A 26,131-nucleotide genomic window follows, 5' to 3' on the forward strand; every position below is an offset into this window, starting at 1 on the left:
GGTGTTCACATTCTGAATACGATGACTGGAGCAGGGCATCCCCTTCTATCATCTTCCACTTGGCCTGCTTCCCTTAGTTACATCTTCTGCCTGTTCCCTTAAGGCTTTTGAGTCTGCCTCCCTGAGTAGGCTCCAGGGAGCCATCAAAGGATCTTAAACAGGAGAATGGCCCCATCAGTAGTACATCTTATATTAATCCCTCTGGTGGCACAGTGGGGAAGTTGTAGTATGAAGATCACACTGGAAATAAGAAGATGGTAGGAGGTATATTTTCCAAAACTCTTGGTTGCAAGTGTCAGGAACAACACTGAAATCTGCTTTTAAAAAAGGATATATATTCATCCATACAACTTTAGCTCCAGTATTAATTTAAGCTTCAAATACGGCTAGATCCAGTAGCAATGTAATAACACATTTCTCCACATTGCTGTCCCATGTTTTGACTCTATTCTCAGACTGGCTTTCTGCTCCTAGAGAAGACAGTTGTTAGAAGCTCAAAGCTGATGTGAGTTTTAAAGCCAGTTGTCTCCAAGAAAGGAGAATTTACCTTCCTGATACTTCTAGCAAAATTCCTAGAAAAGACTTTGATCATCCTGGCTGGATCATGTGACCATTTGTGAGCTAAAACACAAGGCCCAGGTATGGAAGAAACAGTGGCCAGAAGATGGAACCACACAGGACCCCACCCCCCATGTGAACAAAGGAAGAGAAACCTTGCAAAGAGTAGTCAGAGAATTAGCAGTAGAAGCAGAATCACACAAAGTCACAGCCATCTTTTTAACAATGAATGAGCAGCTCTTTCAAATGCAACTGAAGTATTATAGCTTATTATGTACTGTGTTTAGCTGCTCAGTTGTGCCCTACACTTTGCAACCCCGTGAACAGTAGCCCGCCAGGCTCCTCTGCCCATGGAAATTCTCCAGGCAAGAATACTAGAGTGGGTTGCCATTCCCTCCTCCAGGTGATCTTCCCAACCCAGGGATTAAGCCAGGGTCTCCTGCATTGCAGGTGGATTCTTTACCAGTTGACCTACCATTGAACTCATATTTTATTATAAAGTGTTACATTTTATTATAAAGAACTGCAGTGTCTTCACTAGGTTGCTAAAAAATGTTGGACATTGATAGTAATACTTTGATGAGGTTGTGGGGCCTAGGTGGGAGGATGGGAGAGTTAGCAATGGGTTTGAGGAGTACATAGAAAAAGAGAAAACAAAACTATATATGACTGAAGAAATTTGGCTAAAAGGAGAAATAGAAATAGAGAAGTTGTAAGCAAAGATACAGGATCAGAGTAAAACATTTTAGGCTATAAAGAACTTGAGTTAGCAGGTGGGATGGAGATCTGAAGATAAAGAAAGAAAAGGGAGTTACTTTTTAGAAAGAAAGATTGAATTAAATAACAATAATTAGGAGTGTCGATCAGGGTGTACGGCAGGTGAAAATTTCTGTTGTTTGGTTGCTCAGTCTTGTCTAACTCTTTGCAACCCCATGGACTGCAGCATGCCAGGCCTGTCCTTTACTTCTCCCAGAGTTTGCTCAGACACATGTGCATTGAGTTGATGATGCCATCAAACCATCTCATCCTCTGCTGTCCCCTTCTCCTCATGCCCTCCATCTTTCCCAGCATCAAGGTCTTTTCCAGTGAGTTGGCTCTTCGCATCAGGTGGCCAAAGTATTGGAGCTTCAGCTTCAGCATCAGTCCTTCCAATGAATATTCAGGGCTGGTTTGATCTCCTTGCAGTCCAAGGGACTCTCAAGAATCTTCTCCAACACCACAGTTCAAAAGCATCAGAATTTCTGAGGCATGTCTAAATCCTCCATTTTTGATGTCCTTCGCTTTCATGATGACTGAAGAAATTGAAGTCCTGCCAGCATCAGCTGTATTCATTCATAACTTGGCCAGGAAGCAGTTAAGCTGCTAGTGAGCCAGCAGTGATTGAAACTGACAAAACCTCTACTCTCAGGGGTATTAAATGCCTTTGATACAGGAGTCCAGGCTCTTCCACCTTCCTGGAGATTTGAGCTATGCATTCCACTTCCAGCTCTTTCTGGGCCCATAGGCAGATGTACCTAGACACTGGGTACCATCTCTGACAGCTGGAAGTTTGGTTGCCTGAATTACTGTCAGCTTCACAGTTTACAGGCTGCTTACCCATTACCTGGGCAAAGAGAGAATACAATCATTTCTATCTCATCCCCTCATCATCCTTTTCTCTTCCTTATTAAAGAACCTAGAGGGTGGTTGGGCTTCCCTGGTGGCTCAGAGCGTAAAGCTCCCACCCAATGTGGGAGACCGGGGTTCGATCCCTGGGTCAGGAAGATCCCCTGGAGAAGGAAATGGCAATCCACTCCAGTATTCTTGTCTGGAGAATCTCATGGACAGTGGAGCCTGGTAGGCTACAATCCACCAGGTTGCAAAGAGTTGGACACGACTGAGCGACTTCACTTTCTGGGTGATGGGGAAAAACAAAATTTCCCATACCCTCAGCAGCCAGTAGAATTCCCAAAATAAGATGAACTTCTCTAGATGATTTGCTTTAAAAACACTTCACACTTCTGCTGTGTCCCTGAAGAAAAAAAAAAAAACACAACTGAGAGGAGTTATTATTCTGGGTGACAGGTAGAGATCAGAGAGGGACACTCAACCCAGCAGAAGAAGGGAGCAGGAAGACTTGAGTATGTGGATTCTGAAATAAGACAACCTGGGTTCCGATTCTGGAGTTCCCACTTATCAGCTTTGACACTTTGAGCAAGTTACCCTGCCTGAGAAGCAGTTCAATAATAACAGTGATAGGGGCTTCGCTAGTGGTTCAGTGGTAAAGAATCCACCTGGCAATGCAGGAGACATAGTTTCGATCCCTGGTCCGGGAGGATTTCACGTGACCTGTGACAACCAGGCCCACACGCCACAACTACTGAGCCTGCGCTCTAGAGCCCCAGAGCTGCAACCACTAAAGCTCATGCACCCTAGAGCCTGTGCTCCACAACAAGAGAAGCCCCAACATGCTGCAACAAGAGAAAAGCCAAAGCGTCAGTGATGACCCAACACAGCCAAAAATGAATAAATAAATAATACTAATGGTGATGATAGCAATTACATCAAAGTGAAAGTGAAGTCGCTCAGTCGTATCCGACTCTTTGCGACCCTGTGGACTGTAGCCCACCAGGCTAAAAGGCTACATCAGTGAGATATGCCCATTCCTTACAGTGATCACGTGGGCTGAGAACTGATATGAGGTGCATTCCACATGAAAGTTGGGTGAGTCTGCCAAAATGAAAAGAGAATGAAGGCTGTAGGACATTCAGCGTTCACTTGATGACCCTGTGAAATAGTGTTCACCTAACAGCTCACCCTTCTTCAGACCTCCTCGGCCTGGACATGGTGAGGCAGGAAAGAGAAAATTTCTCTGTCCACTTCAGAAATTGAGGTTAGTACAATTTGTTCTTAATTCTTCACATCTGGGGCCAATAGGCTTATGTCATATGTTTAAAGAAAAACTATCTCCCTCTTAAGAACATAAACTCAGTGCAGCCATTAGGTCAAAGTGTCAGCTAAAGATTTGGTTCCTGCAAAATGTCGAGTGAAGTGTCTTACCATTTATGACAGGACAGCTGTTGCCTCTTTTTCCAAGAAGGAATGAAAGGATCTTATTACCTTAAATGAGAATGACTAAAGCATGATTATTTTCCTTTCAATCTTTTTCTCCCCAGTGGAAATTTACATAAGATGGAGCTGTCTGTAATCCATTCTGTTCATGCCGGTTGCATGTCAGAAAAACCTCCCCTCTTGTGGTCTCCATGGCAGCAGCCCCCAAGCTGATCCCGGGCAGCCTTTGCCTCATAGTGAGGATTTGACTTTTATCTGGCAAAAGCAATCAGTGTAGACAAGGGCTCTGTATGCCTCCAACGTGAGATTCTTTCTGGTTTGGAATTCCATGTGTGTTTTGGCTCTGAGCATTGGTTAAACTCATGTGATGAATTCACGTCTGTTTGTTGCTTTATTTTGTGATGAAATGGCCCGAGAAGCCTCCTGGCATTTTGAATGCTGTCTTTCCCTCTGTACTGATGATGGTGCATTTTCCAGTTTTCTAAGAAGGGGATGAGGGCTACAGATCACTTCCCAGATCAGTGGGGACTTGACTTCAAGTTGTTCTCTCAGCAGTGGACCGCTCTTTCTCGGCTCATCCTTTTGTGATATCCTGAAAAACACTGACCTGTGGTCACTGAATAGAGTTAAGCCCATGGTGGGGGTGAGCTATTGTACAGCTGAGTGAGCGGAGCCAAAACAGGCATTAGACCCGTAATCTGCCCTCATGAGCGCAGCCAATGGAGTGGCCCTGTTCAGCACTCTCAAGTCGAAGTCAGGCTTTTCTAAATGGGAATTTAAAACCTCCACTTGTTTTGTCCCGTGAAAGATCCTGTTTAGAGAATGAAAAGACAAGCTGCACATTAGGAGAAAATATTTGCAAGTCTCATATCTGACAAACGCCTGGTATCGAAACTACATAAAGGCTTCTCAAAACCCAGTAGGAGAAAAACAAACAGTCCAGTTAGAAATTGGCCAAAAGATACAAGCAGACATTTCACCAAAGTGGAGATACAGATGGCAAATGAGCAAAAGAAAAGTTGTTGAACACTAGTCGCCATTAGGAAAATGCAAATTAAAAGCACAATAATATAGCCCTACATCTAAAGGTAATGAATTCCATTTGTTTGCCACCGTTGTTTGAAATCACTCACACTTAATATTTGTAATTCTTTTGGCCTTTCGAAATTTCATGGGTGCCCATCTGATTTGGGTCTATTGGAATTTGATGAACAAGTTTATGTATAGGCGTCTTTTTCTATGCCCTTCAGGAATTCACAGGACTTGGTCATTTCTCTAAAGCTTTGGTCTTTCATAACTGAGTCCATATCTGTGTTCTTGCTCAAACGTAGGTCCCTTTTAATAATTTAGTTTGCCTCTTGCAATGTGTCCTCTGCATGTGGTTCCCTGAGTAGTGAAATGACTAAAAGTACACACACTCCTGCTGACCACCTAGGTTTTGTACAAGAGAGACAGAAACAAACTTTTAGAATTTAGGACCAATAAAAGGCTCTTTTACCTAAAAAGTTTTGGAGGTTTGCATTTTTCTTCTAGACTTCTTTCTTGCCTTGTACCTTTTTACCAATGGAAATCTGCATAACATGAACATGAAGGGCAGCCGCTTTCAGAGGAACTAAGAAGCTGTGCCCAAGAACAAGACAACGGGGACCAAGGTTTCCTGGCTGCCATAGCAGATTGAGATGCTGAACGTGCAAAGGTGGAAGTGGCAGACATTTACATAATGATGTCAACATATCTTATCTGCCAGCTGTGGGCTCTCTCTGTTTCTCCTTTCATAAACTCCTCAAAGCGTGACGCCCGGGGTGACCCCTGGGTATGTCGACCCCAGGGACAATTCTGGAAGCAACTTACAACTTCAGCTTTGTTTCTAATGGTCCTCTGAATAATAAGCAGGATTTTCTTGTTCTGCTAAGAAACACACTGTTAGGTAGGAAGTTAGGCATGAGCAATGAGGGGTGGCCTAGCCAAAAAGGATGCAAGTTGATCTCCAAACCCCATCTTGGCACTCCCAAGAGAGCTCATAGATATGCTACAAAAATAACCACACTTTTCCAACACCTGCACATGGGCCCTAGGCACAGAATGGATACAAACTAATACGTGGGCTTCTCCAAGTAACCTTAGGCAGCCAAAAGCCCATCAAGGGTTCATAAATATTCTACATACATGTATGTAGATATTCTATGTCTGATTATAACAGACTGAATTGTGGGAAGATACACATAACAGAGCCTGTTGTGCTGTAGCTTGCGGTTGTCCATCGGCCTTGAGCGAATGCCCATGTACATTCCCTTTCTTGGCTGGTGGTTCATACAAGCTCTAGGAGTGCACAACCACAGGAGACGGAAGTATAAAAAGGGGAAGCCAAGCGGGACGGCTATGATGACTCCTTCGGGGTTGGTCTTATCCCGTATCTTGGGCATGTCTGTCTAGGAAAGATCTCTCTGCTTGAGCTGAACAGAGCGGTAACTCTTCTGTTGTTTTAAACCCTTTAGTCTGTCATTCCGAATTTTTGAAACAATGAGACAAGAACTGAGGAAGAGAAATAAACTGACCTGACAACCCTATGCAAGTATTTTTTTTTTAGCAAGCCATCTAGAGTGAATATGATATCCCTTTTCTTTGTTAAATTTATTTTTAATTGGAGGATAATTGCTTTACGATGTCGTGTAGGTTTCTGCCCTGTATCAACATGAATCAGTCATAGGTATGCATATACACGCTTCCTCTTGAGCCTCCCTCCCACCTCCCCTCCCATCCCACCCCCTCACGCTGTCACAGAGAACGGGATTTGGGCTCCCTGCTGTCATACAGCTAATTCTGACTCTCATATCTCTCATGGGGCTGCTTGCCGTGGTGATGTGCTCCTGACAGGAAGGAACAGGAAGCTTGGACAGTGGGGTCTCCAGTAGCCTCCCCTCTGATGAGCTGTGATGAGGTCTGGTGGGCTAGTAGAAAGGACCCTTGATGTAAGGTCAAAGGATAAGATTCTGGACTTAGCTTTTCTGTTTAAGAGTTCTGTGGCCTGGAATAAGCCTATTGGCCTCTCTGGACTTTAGTTTCAACCCATTTGAAATTAATAATTTGGTCTAAGTGATCCAGTTCTAAAATGTGACTGACTGCCTGTGTCTCTATTGACCTGGAACTCCTAGCTGCTGCGGTTTCTGCTATGACAGTTGCCCACCCTGATGACTCTGGGGGAGGGGTGATGGGAGCAGCCACAGGCGGCACAGTGGAGATGGGGGTAATGTTTACGACAACAACAGAGAACCAGCGGTGTTGGTGATGCTGTTAATGGTTGATACTGATGGCAGGGTTTGGGGTACCTGCGGTGGTGGTCATAGCACGCTAAAACTGTCTCTCTGCCTGTCTGCTGCAACCCTCATCACCACCATAAATTGAGACCTTACAACTACTTCTAGAATAAGAAATCTTAGAACTGGAAGAAGCCTCAAGCTTGAAGGCAGGCAGAGTGTTGTCTTTACTCACAGATGAAATTCAACATATCCGCGTAATTTCCCCAAATCCATCCACCTGTAAGAGCAGGGAAGGACCAGATGCAAGGCTTTCCCCAGCTGACAGCTCTGTTCACAGCATCCTTGTGTTTCATTCCCAGTTGCCCACCGTAGACCCCACCGCAGTGGTTCTCAATCTTGGGCATTCATTACCAAAGCCTCAGCCCTGTTGCTTATCACCCACTTCCAAGTCCCTGGGACTTTCCAGGCAGGAATACTGGACTGGGCTGGCATGTCCTTCTCCGGGAGATCTTCCCAACCCAGGGATCAAACCCATATCTCTTGCATCTCCTGCATTGGCAGACAGATTCTTTACCACTAACACCATCTGGGAAGCTCCCCGCCCCCCCCCCCAACCATCAATTTTTTTTTAGAAAATGGGAAAAATCCCAAAGGGGAGGTGTGGTGAGGATAGTCACAGGAAGGGCCTGCTTCAGCCTCACCAGCACACTCTTCTCTTGGGGGAGACAGGCCAACGACTCTGGGAGGAGAAGGCCTGATGCGTGGCATGGAGCCTACAGGGTGGGGTCGTTCAGCCACCACCAGGCGCCCGTGTCTGGGAGCGAACAGCGCAGAAGACCCACACCGCCTCGCCTCACCACCCTAGGGTGAGCCGGAGACTGGAAGCGGCAGGGTGGATCGTGTTGGGTCAGTCAGAACTGCAGGCAAGAACCAGCACACAAGCCCAGGCAGGCGGCTCAAGCAAGGGCTGAGTTGGGCCCGAGGCATCTGTCCAAAGACCCAGAGCCTTAGGTGCATCCAGAGGCCCGAAGTCCATGGCCACAGACCCCGAAGGAGACAGTGTCGGGTTTCAAGAGGTAGTTTAATTAAATGAATTCTTTCAGATGCACCTTAATCTGATATCACTGGTGTTCTATAAAGAAGAGGAAATTTAGTTTCAGAGGGGAGACCATGTGAAGGCACAAAGAAAAGATGGCCATCACAAATCAAGGAGAAAGGCATCATCAGGAATCAACCCTGCTGACTCCTTGATTTTGAGCATCTAGCCTTCAGAATCATGGGAAAATAAATTTCTATGGTTTAAGTCCCCCCCATTCTATGGTACTCTGTTCTGACAGCCCTAGCAAACCAATGCAAGGTCTGTGCACTAGTTGTTCTTAACTCTCCCCAGCTTATTTTCAAGCTGTTTCAAGAATGATTAGCCTATAACATAAACCTACATTCCCCCAGTCCTCAACACTCTAGCCACTCTGCCTGTCCAATCACAGATCCCACTTTCCTATAAAAGTCCCCAACTATAATCAGAACCTTCATTGCACCATCTTTTAAGACTGTCACACTAGTTCTTTATTTTTTTTAATTTATATATATATATATATATATTTTTTTTTTTTTTGGCTGCATTGGGTCTTCGTTGCTGCATGCAAGCTTTCTTTTGTCTCATTGCAGTGGCTTCTCTTGTTGCATAGCATGGACTCTAGGTGCTCAGGCCTCAATAGTTCTGGCACATGGGCTTAGTTGCCACCCGGCATGTGAAACCTTCCCAGACCAGGGATCAAACCCATGTCCTCTGCACTGACCAGTGGATTCCTAACCACTTGACCACAAGGGAAATCCTACCATACTAGTTTTTGCCATCATTCATTTGCTCCTGCAGGCTGTTTTCCAGCCCCAAAGTCTTCACCTCTCCATTCCACTAAACCACATGCAATTCAACCCTTTATCAAGCATTTACTAGATAGGGTATTATGATGCCAAATCAAGTAGTGTGTATTTAAAGAAGGGGCTTTCAGGGAGCTTTGCTCCTGAGTAAGGTGGGGAGGGATGGGAAGGGTATTTCAGTTTCCATCCAAGTTCTCAAGTTACACCAACTAGGAACCTATCCAAACAACCTATTAAAAACTTGACACAAGTTTTTGAAGAGTTGGAGCAGGAATTTCCATTGCTGGCTTTAAGAAGGGGCATGGTTTTTTCCTACAGTCCCCTGTTTAGGGAATCATCCTGGCAATTTTTGAGCTGTATTCTCAGTTCCTATGAGAACTTTGTCTTCTTTATACTGGTTTGCCTTGCTAGTTTATCAACAATGCTAGTGAGAAGGGATGTCCCTTAAGAGTTAAGCGCAGAAGTTCTGCACTTGGAAGAATCAATTCAAATCCCAGCTCCTCCATTTCCTTGTTGTCTAAACTTGCAAATATACAGAAGAGATTACTGGGTGTTCTTTCACTGAAGTGCTGGACCTCATTTTATACTGACTGTGCAATTTGCATCTCTGTAGGAACATGAGGTTAATTTGTAAATTTCAGTTCAGTAAAGATGCAAATAATTTAACTCTGGTAGAAGAGTTAGTTCCAAGGGTTAGGGTTTATGGCCCTGTTGGACATTAACCAGCTTTCTATCTAATTCAGTAATTTTCCATTTTAATTCCCTACTATTGCTGAAGCAATGATCACATCTTAGACAGTAAGACAATGTAAGTTTATCTTATAGTTCTAGAAGTCAGAAGTCCAAAATCAGTTTCACTGGACTAAAGTTGGGTGTCAACAGGTCTGGTTCCTTTGGGAGGTTCTAGAAGAAGATCTGTTTCCTTTATTTTTACAGCTTCTAGGGTCACCTACATTCTGTAGCCTGTAGCCGTTTCATCCGTCTTCAAAGCACATCACTCCAATCTCTGCTTCCCTCTGCATCTCTCTCATGCTAACATTTCTGCCTCCCTCTCATAAAAATGCTTGTGATTACATTGGGCCTACCCAGATAATCCAGAATAATCTCTCCATCTCAAAATCCTTAGCTTAATCACACCCTTGAAGTCCTCCTCACTCATGAGGTCACATGTTGACAAGTCCCAGGGAGCCAGACATGGATAGCTTTGGGGAAACTATTTATTACTCAGGCTACCACACTTTCCTTATATTTATTTGTTAAGTCACAAGTTCAGTTCAGTCGCTCAGTCTTGTTCAACTGCATGAGACCCCATGGACTGCAGCACTCCAGGCCTCCCTGTCCATCACCATCTCCCGGAGTTCACTCAAACTCATGTCCATTGAGTTGGTGATGACATCCAACCATCTCATCCTCTGTCATCCCCTTCTCCTCCTGCCTTCAATCTTTCCCAGCATCAGGGTCTTTTCCAATGAGTCAGTTCTTTGCATCATGTGGCCAAAATATTGGTGCTTCAGCTTCAGCATCAGTCCTTCCAATGAATACTCAGGACTGATCTACCTAAATACTCTAATAATGCTCTTTGAATACATTTTAATATCTTACTCCTTCCCTCATTAATTAGTGAGTTAAATAAAATCTGTGACATGGGATCATTCAATATTTGCCAGAGAGTCATGATTTACATTTTTGAAAAGCACACTCAACATAGCTTTGTGACCCTAAACAAGCTGCTTAACCTCTCCAGGTCTCAGTTTATATGTCTATAAATGAGGATGAAAATAACAATACTTAGCTTTGGGGGTTGCTGTTGTAGGGAACAAATGAGACAATGTATGTAAAACAACTGGTCCAATGCCTTATGCATCTAACCTCCTTGTGCCCTGTACAACTCTTTGTGACCCCATCAACTGTAGCCTGCCAGGCTCCTCTGTTCTTGGGATTTCCCAGGCAAGAATACTGGAGTGGGTTGCCATTTCCTTCTCCAGCGAATCTTCCCGACCCAGGGATTGAACCCACATCTCCTGCATTGGCAGGCATATTCTTTCCCACTGAGCCAGCAGGGAAGCCGTTGGGCATCTTAAGTCCTCAGTAAATGTTAGCTGAGGATGAGAATGCTGATGATGTTGAAGAGAGCAGGACAAGCACTCTATCTTCAGTATCTACATCCCTAAAGTCACGGCGTTGTGCTCAGCACTCTCTAACTTCCTTTGCAGCCCTCCCTAGCTTTATGACCAGAGCCATCAAACATCAGGTACCTTATTCAATTTGCAAAACAGCCCTCCTCTAGGTGAAAAAGGCAATGCAACCCAACCAGAGTACCTGGCTTGGCAGAGAGGCGCTAGCTGGCTTCCAGTCTCTTCCTGACCCCCTGCCCCAAGCTGGGCCTCTTCACGTCATGTACAAACCATACAGCAAGGCCCTGACTATGATTTTAAAAGTAACGGATAATGGCAATTATCATAGGAAGCACTCCACATAGTTTTCCAGACAGAAGCAGAGTGATGTAATAATAATAACCTAAGCAGAAAGGCAGGACTTGTCTTTGCATTGATTTCATGCCAAAACATGGCAAATTGCATTGGACAATTGATAGCAAACTTATTACAATCAACAGTAATATTCTTATGCGCTCAGTTGCTTCAGTCGTGTCCAACTCTTTGCAACTCTATGGACTGTAGCCCAGCAGGCTCCTCTGTCCATGGGATTCTCCAGGCAAAAATACTGGAGTAGGTTGCCATGCCCTCCTCCAGGGGATATTCCTGACCCAGGGGTCAAAGCCATGTCTCCTGACTCTCCTGCATTGTAGGCAGATCCTTTACTACTGAGCCACTGGGGAAGTCCTGATATTCTTAAACACACACACACAAATAAATTCTCCCCAGAACAATGGACAATCATCATGTAACAGCCTAACCAGCCAACATTTCCTCCCCCAGCATATGTAGTGAAGGATGAAGCTCTCCATCCAAATCTTGTAACCTGCAGCTACAGAGAGGCTGACCACAGAGCTGCTTGAACTCAGAGTCATGTTTACACTGTAAATATGTAAATATGTCATGTAAATATTCATGCTCACTCTAGTTTATTAAAAAAGAAAACAGAACAAGGCTTATTATGATTCAAGCAGCCTTCTTCACAAACTGCGGTCTGGATCAGCAGCAAGCATCTATATGACCTATGGACTTGATAGAAATGCAGACTCTCAGACCCCACCTCAGACCTGCTGAATCAGAAGCCCTATCTTAAGAAGATCCACAGGTAATTCAAATACACATTAAAGCTTGAGAAGTTCAGCCCTAAGAACTTCTGAGTGAGAATGGTGGCTGGTAAGCATTCTGAATAGCTGTCCCTCTTTGAAAGGAAAAAATGACACCATCACTACAAACCAATAGGAATGTTAAAGACGGCAAGTCACTGTACAGCTCTTTCTACAAACATTCATCATTGCTTCTCGGCCTTTTGGCTAAGATCAAGTGTAGTATCTGTTCTACAAACATTCATCAGGACCCAGTTTATGCCGGACTCTATCCTAGGTGCTGACATATAGCAGTGAAAAAAGAGAGATGAAAAATCTCTGCCCTTGAGGATCCAATGAATAGTCTATAGCATGCTGGTGGTACCGAGTACCGTGAAGAAAAATAAAAATGAATTAGGGAGGGAAAATCTTTTGCAATTTTAAATTGTACACTCAGCTGGTGGTAGTTGTACAAAGTTCCAAAGGAAATGAAGAGACAAGCTTTGTGAGTACTGACTGGAACAGAATGGTAGGTAGAGAAGAGCAGACAGTAAGCCCTGACGAACAGAAATTCACAGTGTACGTAGTATGTGTGTGCACTGGTGAGAATGAGTCATTGATGGCTGCTTGAGGGAGAGGGGGAAATTGTGAGGTTTTCCTTGATAAGCAGAAGGGGATAAAAATCTCATACAAGAAAAGCCAGCCCAAAAGACGGGCATGAACAGTTCAACCAATAATATTAAGGAAGACTGATTACAGGTGACCAGATATGGGTAAACTGGTAGAAAAGGTGGTGGGAATTTTGGAAGTTTACTCTGTTGCTGAAGATTTCTCCTTGAAATAGGAATCAAGTTTATCCTTTGAGAGGGAGGGGACAGAGAGTCTTAGAGGCATGAGGAGAGAGGATAAGCTCTTAAATAGCTGTCTAGAAAAGGGATGTTTGTTGAGCAACATTGATTCCACCAGTGTGATACATTACCATCCTTTCTTCTTCTCCAGCCATGTTCAGGGTCATGTTCAGATTTGAGGAGAGAGCAGAGTTGGATTTAACAAGGGTTGAGGTTTAGCCAGACACCTAGAATGAAGAGAAAGTGGCAGATTTGTTGCAGCTATATGCAAGAGTGATGATTATGAAGGATCATGGAATTTAAGCTCAGTTAAAAGGACATGAAGACACAACAAACAAAGGACTTATTTGAAAAAGTAATAGGATCACTGGATAACAAGTCCCAGTGAAGTCAAACAAGCATGCAGTTCAGTCACTCAGTCATATCCGACTCTTTGCAACCCCATGGACTACACCTCGCCGCCAGGCTTCCCTGTCCATCATCAACTCCCTGAGTTTGCTCAAACTCATATCCATCAAGGCGGTAATGCCATCCAACCATCTCATCCTCTGACGTCCCCTTCCCCTCCTGCCTTCAATCTTTTCCAGCATCAGCATCTTTTCCAATGAGTCAGTTCTTAGCATCATGTGGCCAGAGTACTGGAGTTTCAGCTTCAGCATCAGTCCTTCCAATGAATATTCAGGACTGATTTCCTTCAGGATTGACTGGTTTGATCTCCTTGCAATCCAAGGGACTCTCAAGAGTCTTCTCCAATACCACAGTTCAAACAAGCATTAGGGTCAACAAATGGAAGAATTAAACTGGAAAATTAGATGGCCAGAGAGAATGGGATTCTTAAAACTGGAATTGTGAAGGGGGTACAATTAGTGCTGATTTCATGGTCCAGGTTGTGTTATCCAACATGGTAGAGACTAACTACAGGTGACTATTTAAATTTTAAAGCTTAAAATCCAGTTCTTTAATTACACTAGCTACATTTCAAGTATTCAATGGCCATGTGTGGCTAGTGGCTTATTGGACAAGACAGATAAAGAATATTTCCATCAACACAGACAGTTCTGTTGGGCAGCAGTGTTCTAGGGTGTGTCATGGGCATTCATGGCTCAGGTAAGGTGATGGGAAGACCACTGGAGGGCCCTGGACCATCTACACAGACAGTGAAATCACCAGGAACCAGGACAGGAGTAGCTTTGGAGAGCACGACAATGAGCCAGGACCTAAAATCTTTAGGGTGTTAGAGTACAATCAGCTCTCCAACTGCTCCAGGGAGAATATTAAAGGTTGCTTTTTTTAGTGAGGAAACAGTCAAATTGTCTAGAAGGACCACAAGGACACAATTAGGATAGACATGATACCTACTGTGAATATTCATTGGAAGGACTGATGCTGAAGTTGAAGCTCCAACATTTTAGCCACCTGATGTGAAGAGCCGACTCATTGGAAAAGACCCTGTTGCAGGTAAAGATTGAGGCAGGAAGAGAAGGAAGCGACAGAGGATGAGATGGTTGGATGGCATCACTGATTCAATGGACAGGAGTTTGAGCAAACTCTGGGAGATAGTGAAGGAGAGGGAAGCCTGGTGTGCTATAGTTCATGGAGTCACAAGGAGTCAGACACAACTTATTAACTGAACAACAACAACCCCACATCTAGGCCAAATGTGCCTGGAAGATTACAGGAAAGGGCTACAGAGAAAGCCATGCCCTTGGGTGAGATTCAGTCTGTAGGAGGAAGAAAGTGAAGGGGCTGTTCAAAGATTGTTGAGAATATAGGAGATTTTGTTGATCACTGACCATGGGCCCCAGAGCAATAGCAAAACATTTTCAGGAGACAGGGAGCAACATTCAATAAGCTCATGTAAGGGGAGATGCAGCGCTGGATGGGGATGAAGATCAGCAAGATGAGGGGTATCCTGGGAACCTGGGTTCTTCCTGGCGACTTATGTAAACAGAAATAACACAGCAAGATTGATCATGTTGGTCCTTAAGCAGTAGGTAGGAGAAACCGTGAGTGTTGAAGGAGAAACAGACTCTTGCCTGTGGCATAGAGAATTCTGAAACATCCCTTTCCCTTCCTCCTGACATCACATAAAGGCCATTAAAAGACCCAGAGCTTGCTACCTCTTGACTGCGGGCATTGGGGGAGGAGGCCTGGGAAGGGTGGCCTTCCTCTGAAAACATGCAGCACTCTATTTTTTACCTTTTTGGCCATGCCCCAAGGCTTGTGGGATCTTAGTTCCCTAACCAGGGATCAAATCCAGGCCCCTGCAGTGAAAGATTGGAGTCCTAACCATTGGGCCACCAGGAAATTTCTAACCCTCTTGACTCTTTAAACCTGCAATTAGAAATACCTGAGTGTTGAAACGGCTCTGGAAAAAGAGGCTGCGAGAAGCAGGAGCAAGCTTCAGGGATTCTGCAATAGAAACCTGAGTTCAAATACAGACTCTGTCACTTACTACCCGGCACCCTGGAGCAAGTCTTCTCACTTCTCTGAGTCTCTGCTCCCTGATATTCAGACTTTCCTGCTTCTCTTCCACACTATGGCTTAAGTCTAGAAGTTTTCTGCCCCTTTTCCAAGCCAAGGGAATGGCTATGGTCTGCTACTTGAAGATACACACCTTGACTAATGACCCTTGGACAGTCACAATACTCTAAATATTGTAAAGGTCCTGAGAAGCCCTGTGGTTTAAAATAATTTGTCTAGTGACACAAAGCAAATCCGTGGCTGCCTCGGGCTAGAGGTGGGGATTGGATTGACTACAAAGGGGCGAAAGGAAACATTTGGGGGTAAAGGACATATTCTGTACCTTGATTGGGATTGTATGCAACGTATACATATGGATGCATTGTTGTTGTTGCTCAGCCACTAAGTCGTGTCCTACTCTTTGCAACCATGGACTGCGGCACCCCAGGCTCCCCTGTCCTTCACTATCTCCCAGAGTTTGCTCAGATCCATGTCCATTCAGTCAGTGATGCTATCTAACCATTTCATCCTCTGGTTGAAGGCATATGGATGTATACATATGTCAAAATGCATTGAGCAGCACACATAATGTATATTTTGTTATGTGTAAATTATACCTCATTTAATGTAATTATCGGAGAAGGCAATGGCATCCCACTCCAGTACTCTTGCCTGGAAAATCCCATGGACGGAGGAGCCTGGTAGGTCGTGGTCCATGGGGTCGCTAAGAGTCGCACACGACTGAACAACTTCACTTTCACTTTTCACTTTCATGCATTGGAGAAGGAAATGGCAACCCACTCCAGTGTTCTTGCCTGGAGAATCCCAGGGATGGGGGAGCCTGATGGGCTGCCGTCTATGGGGTCACACAGAGTCGGACACGACTGAAGTGACTTAGCAGCAGCAATGTAATTATAATTGCTTTTTATTTGACTTTGGAGAATTTTTTTCATTACTATTTCCTCAAAAGGCTTAATTTCTTGAAATATCATCTGAGAAGCACCACTGAGTTCATTTCCTATGACTACTGTAAAAAAATTACCACAAACGTAGTGGCTGAAAAAAAAGTAAATTTATTCTCTTATAGTTTCTGGAGGTCACAAGTCTGAAACAGATCTCACTTGGCCAAAATCAAGGTGTATGTTTTTTGGAGGCTCCGGGGGAGAGTCTGCTTCCTTGACTTTTCCAGGGGCCACCTGCATCTCTTGGCTCATGGCCCTTTCCTTCATCTTCAGAGTCAGCAATCACATCACTCCAACCTGCACTTCTGTCCTCAAATCTCCTAACCTGACTCTGACACTTTCATTTTCCTCTTTCACTCCTAGGACTCGGGATTGATTGTATTGCATCCACTCAGATAACCCAGGATCGGGAATTCCCTGGTGGTCCAGTGGTCAGGATTTTGCACTCTCACTGCCAAGGGCCAGGGTTCAATCTCTGATCAGAGAACTGAGATTCCACAAGCCAAATGACATGACCAAAAAAAAAAATCCAGGATCACCATCCCATCTCAAGATCCTAATTGAATTACATCTACAAAGTCCCTCTTGCCATTTTAGGTAACATGCACAGATTCCAGGGAGTAGGACATGGACATCTTGGGGGTGGGAGTGGGGTATCATTTTGTTTATCACATCAGTTTTAGAATATAGTAAGAAGAGTAAATAATAAGTCTGAAAACAAAGGCTGAGACAGATCAGGCTCAAGGATTTGGAGTTTCCCTGGTAAGCAACAGGCAGCACTTGCTTACCATTGAATTGGAACACTCACATATTTTAAAATGTGACAGCTGTCATAGAGTATTAAGTGAAAATTTTCCTCTGTACCCCAGCCATCCAGTTTCCCTCTGCAGAACCAATAGTTGCTTACCACTTTCTTATGTATTATTCCAGATATAATTTTATTAATTATATAATTATATAGTAATACAATATATATGTGTATATATTTTACACAAATATATAATTTTACACAAATATAATTTTACAATATATATATTTTACACAAATAGGAGCAGAGTATAAAAAATTGTACTGGTAACTTGCCATTTTTCCCCAAAGACTATAACTTGGACATCATAACCCCAGCAGAACAAAAAGAGGATTGGAATAACCCCCTTCCCTTGAGAATGGGCAGAGCCTGTGACTTACTTCTTAAATCAACAGAACAGAGCAAGGTGGAGGGATGTCACCTCCATAGTTACATTAGGTTACATAAGACTCGATCTCGGCAGACTGGAGTGAGAGACCTTCCTTGCTGACTTGATGAGGTTTAACTGGCCACGAAGAAGCTCATGAGACAAGGAAATGCAGATGGCCTCTAGGTGTCATGGGCAGTCTCTAGGACCCACAGGCAGAATCCAGCTGATAGCCAGCCAAAACCAGAGCCCACAGTCTTATCATGGTAAGAAAGTGAACTCTTCCAACAAACTAAATGAGCTTAGAAGCAGTTTTTCCCCAGTCGAGCATCCAGATGAGAACACAGCTCGGTGTCCGTCCTGACTGCAAACTTCTAGGACCCTGAGCAGAGGTATCAGACTCCCAACACACAGAAGGTGCAGCGTCACAGTGTATGCTGTCTCAAGCCTCTAAATTTGCAGTGACTTGTTAGACGGCAATAGAAAGCTAATAAATCCCCTGGGATAGACTGTAAGGTCTGTGCGGGCAGAAACCACATCTGTAGTGTATCCCCCACCATATCCCCAGCACCTCACACTGTGCTCAACAGGTTAAATGAATGAATGTGCATCATCTCTACGATAGTTACAACCACTCCGTAAGGAGAATTCGTTTTATACAAGTTTTGTTCAGACAAAGAGAACATAGGTGATACATCCAAGATTCACATAGAAAAGGAGAGGACTTGAACTAGCATCCCCTAGGACCAAACTCCAAGCCCGTTGATCAACATCACAGCTGCAAAGTCAGTGGGAGGCTTTGTAAATAATTGTCCCTAGCCTATACCTACAGCAGACATCACTAATCAATCCCAGTGTGCTTTCAGGCTGAGTCCATTGCAAACTTTCTTGACTCAGCACTCTAGTAGGCACAAGCAATTGATCAAAACTATCTCAGCAGAGGATGACTATTCATCAGTAGAGCTCTAAGCTCCTAGTTGGTATCTATACCTCAGTGCAACTAGATTTAGACTCCATTCCAAGAAATGTATGGGGAAAGAATATGAAATAAGCATAGGGAGAAGTGATGCCCAGCTTTAAAAAAAAAAAAAAAAAAAAAGCCAAGGAAAGAGATTGGAGATGGGAGTGTGGGAGACAATGTTTCTAGAACCTTCCCTGCAGAGGAATGTCTACAACATTTCAGGACAGGAAATTTCACTAATGAAACACTCTACAGCTGGTTTCTCTTACAGCTAAATTCCCCAAGTTAGTTGTAGTGTCTTCCTTGTACAGAACTTGGATTCTGCAATTAGAATCTTATTTATTATTATCACTGCCATAGCATCCCACCTGACGGTTGCACCAGGGGCACAATGGAATGAGCATTCACCGTAGCTGATATTTTTATTGTTTTGACAATTAAGATATATGCTTGCCTAAGGGGACTGAAGTTTTGATACTTTAAAAATTAATCTCCAGAAAGGAAAGCTAGCTTTTCAAACAAGGAGTGTCTATGCTGCCAAAAATATGATGAAGACTTAAAGTTACACAACAGATTGAAAAGTGAGGGAAATAGTCAATGAATTAGTAGTTTGGTTCTGACTTCTTTGTTTGTTAATAAATTGATAAAATTCACTTTGCTGTAGGCATTAAACAAACCAGGACTACTGAAAATATTGTGCTGACAATACCAACTCTCATGCCCACGGCAGGCATTACTAATTAATCACATCATTCTTTTTCTCCTAGTCCCAGCTTGGTCTTGGAAGCCTTCCCAACATGGAGCTCCACACAGCCAATAACAATCTATCATTTTGGGTCTCAAGGCAAAACTACTTGCTATCCAAGATTATAGGCACAGCCCCAGCTCACAAATTTTCAAGCAAAAGGCAGTATTTCAAGTGACAATCAAAAGCAAGGACCTTGGACTCAGAGTGCCTAGATTTGAAGTCCACCTTTGCTATGCCCAACCATGCCATGCCTCAGTTTCTCCACCTGTAAAATGGGTAAGTGTTAGCTGCTTGCTCAGTCATGTCTAACTCTTTTTTAACCCCATGGGTTGTGGCCTGCCAGGCTCCTCTGTCCATGAAATTCTCCAGGCAAGAATCCTGGAATGGGCTGCCATTTTCTTCTGCAGAAGATCTTCCCAGCCCAGGGATCGAACCCAAGTCTCCTACATTGCAGGCAGATTCTTTACTCTCTGAGCCACCAGTGAAGTCCAAAATGGCTAAGACCAACAGCAATTACCTCAAGGAGCTACAATGATGTTTAAATGAGTTAAGATATATACCAATCGTGGAAGAGTGCCTGGCAAACATAAGTACTCTCTACTCTTTCTGATATTTTGATTCTTTTTGTTCTCTGTGCAAAAGCTCTCTCCCACTAGACTGCCAGGTAGGTATCTTGTTTTATTCTTCTCTGTATCCGCAGCACTTAAAACACAAAAGGAAGTTGAGTCAGTATTTATTAAACTGTTGAATCAAACTCTTCCAACCAGACTGACAGACTCACTATTCTTCCTCCCAGCACCTCACCCACTTATGCCTCCTGTCTCTTCTGTCCTTTCCCATCCCCCGTCTTCCATTGCTTCTTCTCTTCATCTTCATCCTTCTTCTACTATTCCCACCCAATCCCCCTCCACCAGTGTTCACCTAACTCCTACCCATCATCCAGAGCCTGCCCAGCTGGCATCTGTTCATTAATCTGTTCACCAAGCATGTCCAGCTCCCTGCCTGCTGGGTATCTATAATTTTACTTTCCTGCCCTGCCCTCTGTGGTTGGGTGGATGCAAATGTGCGTGCATGCGCAGTCATGTCTGACTCTTTGTGACCCCATGGACTGTAGCCCACCAGGCTCCTCTGTGCACGGAATTTCCCAGGCGAGAATACTGGAGTGGGTTATCATTTCCTGCTCCAGGGGATCTTCCTGACCTAAGGATCAAACCCAGGTCTCTCACATCTCATGCACTGGCAGGTGTGTGGCTGGGTGGGACCATATTAAAAGTCTGGCTCATGAGTGGAGAATTTGATTGCTGGGATGAAATTCTCTTGATCTCAGAGCTCCTTTCTCCTGTCACTACTATCAGTGATGTTCCAACCTGCGATTCCTCCATCTGTCTGATTTGGAGTGAAAACTGGGTGGAGCAGAGCCACAAGCTGACCCAGGATGAACGAACAGCATGAATGAGAATGAATCTTTCTGCTTTGAAACCACTGAATCTTGTTGTTGTTTCTGCACCATCACTTGCATCTTCCTGCAACCCTGCTCCAGGTACCCTGACCCAGAGTAATTTTATTTAAAAGGGCTGGGGAAAAAATTGTCACTAATTATTATCCTAACAGGGTGTCTTGCACATAGTAAGGGTTCATTAAATGACTACTGAGGGCTTCCCTTGTGGTCCAGTGGTTAAGAATCCACCTGGCATTGCAAGAGGCACCAGTTCGATTCCCGATCTGGGAAAATCCCACGTGCCATGGAGTAGCTGAGCCCAGGTGCCACAGCTACTGAGCTAGTGCTCTAGAGCCCATGTCCTGCAACTATGGAAGCCTAGAGCCTGCTCTCCACAGCAAGAGAAGCCACCACAATGAGAAGCCCACGCACTGTTACGAAGAGTGCTCCCCGCTCACCACAATTGGAGAAAGCCCGAGCGCAGCAATGAAGACCACCACAGCCAAAAACAAAATAAATAAATCTTTTTAAAAAATGACTATTGAATAAATGAGCAGTCATTAATCTCTAAGTCTCTATTTGCCCAGAATATAAAGCAGAATAGTAGATTTCTTGCTCTTCTTAATATTCCACCTCTTATGGGGCTAAAGTGGCTATGAACCATAACATGATGAACACATCTCAAGTATCATTATTAGATGATAAGCTTTTCATTTATTCAGAATCCATTCATTAACAAACACACAAACACAATTCTTAAGTTCTGTTGCTGTTCTTAAGCTCAGGAATGAGAATAGTGGTCAACAGCTATTGAATGGTCAACACAAGTCAGGCACTGTGCTGGGTGTTTATCATGCCATTGTCACTTATAATCCTCAAAGAGTCACAGGAGATGGGTACCATATGCCTATTTTACAGATAGCAAAACTGAGGTTCAAAAAGGGTAAGTAACTAGCCCAAGGTAAAATGGCTAGAAAGTGGCAGAGTTGGAAGCTTAGTCAATTACCCCAAGTATCTGAACTTCTTGAGGAATAGAAACCCAAGTATTTGGAATCAAAATCATTAGCCACAGCTCTATTCTACTCCCAAGGAAGGTGTGAATTAAACACTCCTTGAACCGGGCAAGGAGAAGTACTGCAAGCTCAGGAGTCCTTAGTGTGACCACTGAAGGGACAACAGAGAAGCTACATAAAGCAGGCTTCCCGGACGCTCATCTTCCCTGAATCACATGGGCTAAGCTGGTGCTGGGTATTTTAAAATACACATCCATGGAGATGCATACACTCCCAAGAGCCAGAGCCAAGAAAAAGGGAGGCATTTATTTCTCACTGTAGAAAAATTCATGCCTTTAAAAGCACTTCAAACAATGCCAGTCTCATGAATATCTGACCAGTGCAGTCACGCTGGGGCCAGTGCTCAGATGGCCTCAAACTTGGGATTTCAGGCTCTCTGGTCACCATATTGAAATTATCAAACTTCCCTTAGAGTTTGTGTCTTATAAGTGAAGCCGGAAGGGGCAATAGATCCTGCTTCAGAGAGCCTAGAGGCTTAGCTCATACAGAGCCCCAGCTCCTGCCACCTCCCTGTATCCGGGGGAGGACCTTCAGCTGCCCAAATGCTCCAGACTACCTGCCCTGTCCCCTCCTGAGCGCAGGCATGGAGGTCTGGGTGGGAACAGCGTGTGGGGCAGAGGCATGAGTCTGCATGCTAAGTTGCTCAGACGTGTCTGACTTTGCGACCCTATGACCAGTAGCCCACCAGGCTCCTCTGTCCATGGGGTTCTCCAGGCGAAAATACTGAAGTGGGTTTCCATGCTCTCCTCCAGGGAATCTTCACGACCCAGGGAAGCCACCAGGGAAGCCCCGTGGAGCAGCAGGCTCAAATTGAAATCCTTCTTCTACATGTGTCCCCTGTGGGATCTTGGGCATATTATTTAACCTCTCTAAGCCTCCATTTCCTCATCTGTAAACTGACAGTAAAAGCAATACCTGTTTCATGGAATTGTCTAAGAATTAAATGAGAAAACCTCTGTAGAGGGATGTCCCTGGTGGTCCAGTGTCTGGGAGTCTGCCTGTCAATGCGGGAGACAAGGGTTCAATTCCCGGTCCGGGAAGATCCCGCATGTCACAGAGCAACTAAGCCCGTGTGCCGCAACTACTGAAGCCCATACGCTCTGGAGTCCATGCTCTGCAACAATAGAAGCCACCACAATGAGAAGCCCCTGCTCTGCAACTAGAGAGTTGCTCCCTTCTCTGCAACTAGAGAAAACCCTTGTGCAGCAGCAAAGACCCAGCACAGCAAAAAAAAACAAAAACTGTAGAGCAGTTAGCCCCACACCTGGTACAGAGCAGCAGCTCAGAAAACGGCAGGTGTTACGTTCTTACAAGCAGCTGGGAGACTGGTTTTGTGATCCCAGGTCACAGATGAGAAACTGAGGCCCAGGAAGACTAGGTCCAGCACCCTGGAGGTTCCTGAGCAAAACAGCCCAGACGCAAACCTACAGCTGCCGGATTCCAAAACCCAGGTGGCTGACCACCACTGCCACTCTCTGGAATAGGGCCTCTTTTGGTGGCTCGAGGTCCCACCCCAGTCCTGCTTCTGAGGTTTTTCAACCACGGCCCTGTGAACCAGGGATCTGACAGGGCCTCACAGCTCTCAAAGTCTTGGCGGCGATCAAGGTAGGCCTACCAGGCAGCAACCGTGACCAGCATTATGTGCGAGCCCCAAGAGACCGCTCATGTCTGTTTAACTTCCCTTCCGTGGAGCCCCACGCTGGGCCATGCCCAGACAGGAGCTTAACAAGCTCGTTTGATGAAAATCTATGAAGCTGATCAAGCTACTCTGTATCTACCTAATATTTGATGGTGACACGGAGCGATGGGAGGCGAGCAACACGAATAACATAGTAAACGTTCAATGGAAACTAAAGGTAAAGGGGACACAGTGGGAAAGGCAGACCACGCGTCGACTAAATGTTTGAAACCAAGGCTTTGATGCCTTTGAAACAGAATCTGGGAAAATTGCTGCACCCCCTGTAGCCTGTTGGAGGATGTTTTCCCCCTGCATTGTTGCACAGTTTGGGAGTCTCTAGTGTCTAATCTCCCAGGTTGGGAGCACAGCCCTGAGGTCTCGGGGAGGCAGGGTGTGTGTGAGTCAGCCCCGGTGCTGGCACGACCCTGGGCCTCGCGTGGAGTCCAGGCCGGCCTCTGACACATGGGGGAATGCAGAGACAGGAGTGGGTGTTTGCTGACAAGCAGCTTCATGGGAAAGCTTGCCTCGGCATTTCTCAGTGCTGAATCAGGGAGAAAAGTTGGGCAGAGTGCCTGCGGGGTTCAACTGAGAGAGAGAGAGAGAAAATAAAAAAACAGACCCTGAGGTGGGACAGCAAACAGCACGCGAGGCAGTGGTAGCAACAGCAGAATTCTCATCACCTGAAGGCCTACTGGGTGCTTTCCACGGCTCCCTGGCTGTCTTCCTCACAGCCCCAGGAGGCAAGGAAACCCCAGGGGTGAACGATGATTCTCTCTGGCTCATGAAGAAACTGGGGTTAAGAAAGAACAAGAGTTACACAGCTAACTAGTGGCTACAATGGAATTCAAGCTCATGACTGACAAGAGCCGAATCTCATCCACATCTTATCCATCGCCCTACCCCTTCTCTGGGAAACTGTGCCTCACCCAGCCCTCCTTCTCCTCCAGAGACTAGGAAGAGCCAGACAGACAGGAAGCAGAGCAGATGTGGAGAGCGCAGCCACCTCTCAGCCAGACTGGCCCCCAGCTACAGGAGCCTGGGCGGGTCGTCTGCCGCCCTTTACCTTCCCTTTTCCACCCTGCTCATCCAGGTGAAGGGAGAACCCAGACCCCACTCCGATTCCTCCCTCACCATGTCTTTCGGAGCAGAACTGTTCAATTAAAACACAACCCCAGGTACATCTTATAATTATAACTCTCTAGTAACCGCATTTTTAAAAGTAAAAAGAAAGACCCAAAATTAATGATATGTTTTATTGAACCCATCTATCCAAAACAGTATTGTTTCAATGTATTGGAGTTGACCCAAAAGTTCATTAGGGTTTTTCTACAAGACCCCGAATGAACTTCTAGGGCCAACTCCATTATAACCAACTTAAAACATTAGTGAGATAGCATATGTTCTTTTTCTCATTCTAAGTCTTTGAAATCCAGATGTACTTTACACTCATTCCACACCTCCATTAGGACCAGCCTAGGCACATGTGGCAGGTGGCTACTGTATTGGATGGGGCAGGTCTGTGGGATACCAAAATATCCAAATGAATATCACCTCACTCTACATGATGAAAAGGCTTTTTTTTTTTTCATTATCTGTGAATTTTTGGATGTGCAGTCTAGGAATTTTAACACAAGTATAGATTCATGTGACGACAACCATAATTAGAATACAGAGCTATTCTTCCATCACCCACAAAGGACTCCTTGGTGTTATGTCTCTTACTTTTTCTACTTTTTGGCCTTTCCACTTGGCATGTGGGATCTTAGTTCCTCAACCAGAGACAAAACCCACATCCCCTGCAGTAGAAGCATGGAGTCTTGACCACTGGACCACCAGGGAAATCCCTTGGTGCTATCTCTTTACTGTTATCCTCCACCCTCCCCTAATCTTTGCACAAATGTAATCATACTATATGTAACCTTTTGATACTGGCTTCTTCTACTCAGCATAATGCCTTTGAGGCTTGTCCAAGTTTGTTGTATGCATCAATATTTATTTATGCCTCACTGTATCATTCCTATTTATTGCCGAGTTTTATTACATTGTATGAATGTGCCACAGATTGTATCTCCATTCGACTGCTGAAGGACCTTTGAGTTGTTTCTGGTTTGGGATGATTACTATGAGAGCTGTTACATGTGTTCAGAGGTGTGTGTGTGTGTGTGTGTGTGTGTGTGTGTGTGTGTGTGTGTTCAGGTTTTGTATGAACTCAAGTTTTCACTTCATTTCTCAGGACTGAGATTGTTGAGTCATATGTCTAACTTCATAAGAAACTGTCAACATGTCTTCCAGAGAAACTGAACCATTTTTAATTCCCACCAACAATGTGGAAGAGTTCCAGTTACTCTGCATCCCTGTCAGTACTTAGTATTGTCAGTATTTTTACTTAGCCATTCTGATACATAACCCACTCCAGTATTCTTGCCTGGAGAATCCCATGGACAAAAGAGCCTGGCGGTTATAGTCTTTAAGGTTGCAAAGAGTTAGCCACAACTGAAGCGACTTGGCACCGTCTGATACATAGGTGGCTGTATCTCATTGTAGCTTTAATTTGCTTTTCCCTAATGACTAATGATACTGAGCATCTTTCAGTGTGCTTATTTGCCTTTCTTGTATTCTGTTTAGTGACATGTCTTGGTCTTTTGCCCTGTTTTAAATTAGATTCTATGCTTTAAAAGTTTTATATATTTTAGAAAAAAATAAATGAATAGAAGTTTTATATATTTTAGATACAAATTTCTTTGTAAGATATGTGATCTGCAAAACAGTTTCTCCCAGTCTCTAGACTGTTATTTTATTTTCT

At 44.5% G+C, this 26,131-nt stretch overlaps 1 pseudogene; it reads left to right on the forward strand.

Annotated features, from left to right (window-relative positions):
- The first annotated feature begins 12,190 nt into the window (after window positions 1-12,190).
- LOC136145322 (U2 spliceosomal RNA) lies at window positions 12,191-12,275 on the forward strand (annotated as a pseudogene).
- Window positions 12,276-26,131: the final 13,856 nt, after the last annotated feature.

Source organism: Muntiacus reevesi, chromosome 12 (assembly GCF_963930625.1).
Source record: "Muntiacus reevesi chromosome 12, mMunRee1.1, whole genome shotgun sequence".
Classification (NCBI taxonomy): domain Eukaryota; kingdom Metazoa; phylum Chordata; class Mammalia; order Artiodactyla; family Cervidae; genus Muntiacus; species Muntiacus reevesi.